This window comes from Cebus imitator, unplaced genomic scaffold (genome assembly GCF_001604975.1).
Source record: "Cebus imitator isolate Cc_AM_T3 unplaced genomic scaffold, Cebus_imitator-1.0 Scaffold134, whole genome shotgun sequence".
NCBI lineage: Eukaryota > Metazoa > Chordata > Mammalia > Primates > Cebidae > Cebus > Cebus imitator.
In genome coordinates, this window is record NW_016107449.1 from 1,631,023 (window position 1) to 1,636,622 (window position 5,600).

Below are 5,600 nucleotides of genomic sequence, written 5' to 3' on the forward strand. Positions count from 1 at the left end.
TACTGCTTTCACAGCCCAGGGAACAGTGTCCCCTCTCTAGGCAAGTGTTAGCCAGGCTTGGGAGCAGTGGGGAGGGGAAGCAGGGCTGGGAAGGGGTGGGGACTCAGGAGAGTAGTGAGGAGGAGCAGGCCCAGAAGGGGCAGGGGGACTTATGCGAGGAGGAAGGTTGCGTGGCGGTGGGGGGGGGCGCATAATGAAAAGAGAAATGGAGAAAGAGGGGGATGGGCAGAAGGAGGAGGAGGAGTCGGGGTGGGGCATGGATAGAGGTGGGGCTAGGGTTGTCCAAGCAGGATAAATGCACAGCTGCTGCTGGTCTGGGCATCCTGCCTCAGGCTCTCACCCTCCTCTCCTGCAGCTCCAGCTCTGTGCTCTGCCTCTGGGAGCCCATGGCCCGCCTCCTATGCACCCTGCTGCTCCTGCTGGGCGCCCTGGCCTGGAGCTCCGAGGAGGAGACCCCAGAGCTTGTGGGTGGCCTCTATGACGCAGACCTCAATGATGAGAGAGTACAGCGTGCCCTGGAGTTTGCCATCAGCGAGTGGAAGAGGAACAGCAAAAACGTGTACTACACTGACTCGCTGCAGGTGCTGCGAGCCAGAGAGCAGGTGGGTGTTACCACAACACCAGGGGTGCCATAGCCTGCTTTGCCCCTTCAAGAGCATTCCCAGCAAATCAGCACTGACGTATTCATGATCTAAGGCTCAGACTCATTCAGCTTTCCCTGACTGTCCACTGACAGCCTTGATGCCCAGCTGCGCCCCGGGCACGAGTGCATGAGTTCAGCCCTGTCCTGTCCGTTCTGTCTCCTTTAACCTGCAGCAGCCGCTGGGTCTGTGCCATGACTGTGGCATTTCCCAGGGTCCAGAAGGTGTGGATGGGAACTGTGCCTCCTCGGGTTGGGCTTGGTGCTGCTCAGGATGAGATCCAGGCCATGAGGCTTGTCCTCCTCCATGAGTCTCTCTGCAGGGGTGAGTCCTCTCTGCAGGGGTGAGTCCACTCTGCAGGGGTCAGTCCTCTCTGCAGGGGTGAGTCCACTCTGCAGGGGTGAGTCCTCTCTGCAGGGGTGAGTCCGCTCTGCAGGGGTGAGTCCTCTCTGCAGGGGTGAGTCCTCTCTGCAGGGGTGAGTCCGCTCTGCAGGGGTGAGTCCTCTCTGCAGGGGCCACACCAGAGCCTGGCTCCTTGTCCTGCAGAACCCTCCTTTTCTCCCCAAGTCACACCCCTGGGCACAGCCCCTTAGGGCTAGCAGCCTTCACCCTCAGGCTGGCTGACCACGTCCTGCAGCCCAGGACTGGGGAGGTCCTGCTGGGGTGGAGCCCGCCTGATGACTCTGCCTCTGTCAGCCGATGTAGAATTAGACCTCAGCTGGGTGAGGACAGCAGTCACCCTGCAATGCAGAGTAGGGGGTTGGGTCAGGAGGGAGTTTCAGTGGGGCTACAGGGCCCAGTTTGACCTGTGTGCCATGGCCAAATAGCAAACACTGACACAGCCTTCAGAGCTTCCCTACCTTCTCCTGGAAATTTACATGAGTTTAGAACAGCCCCGTTTCTCCTGCAGCCATCAGCAGAGGCCCTTTGGCAGCAAGTCTCCCTGAAGTGTGACAGTAACTCAGAGTGAAATATGGATGATGTGGATTACTGGGTCCGGGGTCCTAATGTATAGACGGGTGCACTCATACCCTGGAGAGCACGTAACTTCCTCCTGGTTCACAGCCTGTTTCCAGGGTTCCTTCTCCTGTGCTTCTCACGGTTCTGACAAGTTGTGTCTCCGGGATGCCCCGTGCAGGGAAAGCATTCAATTGTCTTCTGCCAGAGCAAGTTTAAGGTGCTAGACTCTAGAAATACTGGGGCCAAAATCCCACTCAGAATGGAGGCATTAGAGAGGAAGTCTCCTATTGGCCTAAAACATCCATGTGTGAGAAGCCTCTCATATCTTACCGATAAATGAGGGAATCAGAGTTAAATGGAAGAAGTGGGCTGAATGCTAGAAACCGGAAGTTAGTGGAGATTTCATCATCAGATGACAACCTTCCTAGAAGAAATCCAGTGTCCTTGCCCGCTGGGCCAGCAGGATTCAGTTAATCCTTTGCACTGGCACAGAGAAACAAGTTACCAGGGAGGCCTGGGGCATATCGCTGCTGCCAGCCGGCAGGAGGTAAGTGTGTGCCTTGGTGGCAGTATGGGCAGCTCATGAAGGCAGGAATGAAGCCGCAGGAAGTCCAGTGACTCAGTCACAGTGAAGTGCTGTGTGTGCATGAAACTCATGGAGAGCACTGTCCGGGCATCGTGCCCTTTCCCGTGTGTAGGTCGTGGCCGGGACGATCTACTACTTTGATGTAGAGATGAGCCAAACCACGTGTGCCAAGTCCCAGCCCAACTTGGACAACTGTCAGGAGGTATGTGCCTGTTGTGGGTCAGAGGACAGTTGTGCACTTGCAGGGGTGTGTGTGTGTGTGTGTGTGTGTATGTGTGTGTGCTCCTTCACATGTGTTGAAGAGCATGTGTGTGTGCATGGGTATGCCTGGAGCAGGGCATGCAGGCATGTGTACATGTGTATGGGGAGATGCATGTGTGTTGTGCTCACACGGGCAGATGTGTGTTCAGAGGGACATGGAGGTTGTACATATGAAGTTATATGTGACTGTGCATGTACATGTGAATAGGCATGCAGGTGTGGTTTTCACATGAAAAGCTGCATGTGTATACATACATGTGCGAGTGTGTGGGGAGGTACATGGGAGTGTGTGTGTGTGCATGTTGTGTGTGGGAAGTAGGGAGGTTTGTGCATAGATCCATGTGGTGAGGGTTGGGGTGAGTTCATGTAGATGCCTATATGTGTGCATGTAGATGGGGTGGCAAGGGAGGGGGGTGATGAATTGGATTTGCTAAGGGGCTTTAGCTTGGGAATGGGGGTACTAGGAGCTCCACTTTGTGTGCTTTGGGGTGTTGCCTGCTGGGCTGCAGGAAGCAGCTGCAGGGTTGGGTGTTGGGCAGGGAGAAGGGCTCTGCCTAATCCCAGCTTCAGGTGCCTGCCTGCAGCTATGGCCACACTGAGCAGACTAGAGGAAGGTAGAGGCCTATTAGCTGCAAAACCCTGGACCTGCCCCGCTCACCCCACACCAGCCTCTCCAAGGACCTGCTGGTTCTTGTGAGGTCTCCATTCTGGAGAGAGCTGCAATCCCCTTGATGCCCCCACCCCATGCCCCGGCTCTTTGAGGGATAGCTCCCCTGACCTGTGTTCTTCCCTCTGATCTCTCTTAGTGCTTAGAGGTGGAAGGAGCTGGGGGCAGTGAGCCACCTCCCCCTCCCTGCACCCTTGGGGCTCCCGAGGCCTTGCACAGGCTGCTCCTCCCAGGGCTGTGCTGGGGCAGGAATCCTGCAGGCTGGGGATGGGGGCAGTGCCACCTGGGGACCTGAAGCCTTCCATCCCCCCGGGAGGGGGAGTTGAGTCATCACTGTCCAGCTTGGCTCAGTGACCAGGACTCAGCAGGAGCAGGTGGGGCCCAGTGTCTCACCTCCATCCCTCCTTGCCCCCACTCCGATGTCTCATGCTGGTCATCTCCTGCCTTAACTGCAATCCACACTGATTGTCCCTCTCACTTTCCTTTCACAGAAACAGTTCTGCTCTTTCCAGGTCTATGACATTCCTTGGGAGGACGTAATGTCCTTGGTGGAATCCAGGTGTGAGAAAGTCTAGGGCTTTGTGCCAGGCCAGCTCCACCAACCACCTTCTACTCCCATGCCACTGTAGTGCTCTCACCCCTGGATCGGTGGTTCCTGCCGTGGAGGAGGTCTCCTCTGTGGGCCTGCACCAGGAGACAGGCAGAGAAAGTATCCGGAGGCCTTTTTGCACAGCAGGGGATTCTGCCCTTGCTCCTTGCTTCTTATAGTACTGATGCATCGTGCACACGCCCCACCTTCTGCAATTAAACACTGCAATTAAAAGCATTGGCTCCCTCTGAGTTCTTGGCTGTCTGGGGCTGGGCACACAGGAAGGGGTTTGACAGACCCTTTAAAAAGCTCTCCTCGTCCACCAGCACCTCCTCCAAGTCTGACCTCTTCCAAATGTAGCAGTGCCCTAGGCAGAGAGCTCATACCCTATGCCGGGCAGGAGGTTGTCCCCTACACTGGGAAGTGGTGCCCTGTGCTGGGGCTACCTGCTAAGATGAGAGATGATGTTCTACACTGAGAGACAGTGCCCTATGCTGGGAGGTGGTGCCCTACGCTGGGAGGTGGTGCCCTGTGCTGGGAGTTGGTACCCTGTCCTGGCAGGCGGTGCCCTGTGCTGGGAGGCGGTGCCCTGTGCTGGAAGGCCGTGTCCTGCTCTGGGAGGCCGTGTCCTGCGCTGGGAGGCCGTGCCCTGTGCTGGGAGGCCGAGCCCTGTGCTGGGAGGCTGTGCCCTGTGCTGGGAGGCAGTGCGCTCTGCTGGAGGCTGTGTCCTGTGCTGGGAGGCTGTGAGCTCTGCTGGGAGGCGGTGCCCTGTGCTGGGAGGCAGTGCCCTGTGCTGGGAGGCAGTGCGCTCTGCTGGGAGGCCGTGCCCTGTGCTGGGAGGCCGTGCGCTCTGCTGGTAGGCTGTGTCCTCTGCTGGGAGGCTGTGCCCTGTGCTGGGAGGCAGTGCCCTGTGCTGGGAGGCAGTGCGCTCTGCTGGGAGGCTGTGCCCTGTGCTGGGAGGCTGTGAGCTCTGCTGGGAGGCCGTGAGCTCTGCTGGGAGGCCCTGCGCTCTGCTGGGAGGCCATGTGCTCTGCTGGGAGGCGGTGCCCTGTGCTGGGAGGCCGTGCCCTGTGCTGGGAGGCCGTGCGCTCTGTTGGGAGGCCGTGCCCTGTGCTGGGAGGCCGCACCCTGTGCTGGGAGGCTGTGCACTCTGCTGGGAGGCTGTGCCCTGTGCTGGGAGGCTGTGCCCTGTGCTGGGAGGCTGTGCGCTCTGCTGGGACGCTGTGCCCTGTGCTGGGAGGCAGTGCCCTGTGCTGGGAGGCTGTGCGCTCTGCTGGGAAGCTCTGCCCTGTGCTGGGAGGCTGTGCGCTCTGCTGGGAGGCTGTGCCCTGTGCTGGGAGGCAGTGCCCTGTGTTGGGAGGCAGTGCCCTGTGCTGGGAGGCTGTGCCCTGTGCTGGGAGGCGGTGCCCTGTGCTGGGAGGCTGTGCCCTGTGCTGGGAGGCTGTGCCCTGTGCTGGGAGACGGTGCCCTGTGCTGGGAGGCTGTGCCCTGTGCTGGGAGGCTGTGCCCTGTGCTGGGAGGCGGTGTGCTCTACTGGGAGGCCGTGCCCTGTGCTGGGAGGCCGTGCCCTGTGCTGGGAGGCCATGCCCTGTGCTGGGAGACTGTGCCCTGTGCTGGGAGGCTCTGCGCTCTGCTGGGAGGCTGTGCCCTGTGCTGGGAGGCTGTGCCCTGTGCTCGGAGGCTGTGCCCTGTGCTGGGAGGCAGTGCGCTCTGCTGGGAGGCTGTGCCCTGTGCTGGGAGACGGTGCCCTGTGCTGGGAGGCTGTGCCCTGTGCTGGGAGGCGGTGCCCTGTGCTGGGAGGCTGTGCCCTGTGCTGGGAGGCCGTGCCCTGTGCTGGGAGGCTGTGCGCTCTGCTGGGAGGCAGTGCCCTGTGCTGGGAGGCTGTGCCCTGTGCTG

At 59.8% G+C, this 5,600-nt stretch overlaps 1 protein-coding gene across 1 annotated transcript in view; it reads left to right on the top strand.

Moving 5' to 3' along the window:
- The first annotated feature begins 315 nt into the window (after positions 1–315).
- LOC108313149 (cystatin-S-like) overlaps positions 316–5,600 on the top strand; it is a 29,055-nt gene continuing 23,770 nt past the window's right edge. The window contains exon 1 of the mRNA XM_017541451.2: positions 316–368. The gene's annotated coding sequence lies outside the window, so the exon portion shown is untranslated. The remainder of the gene's footprint in view (positions 369–5,600) is intronic.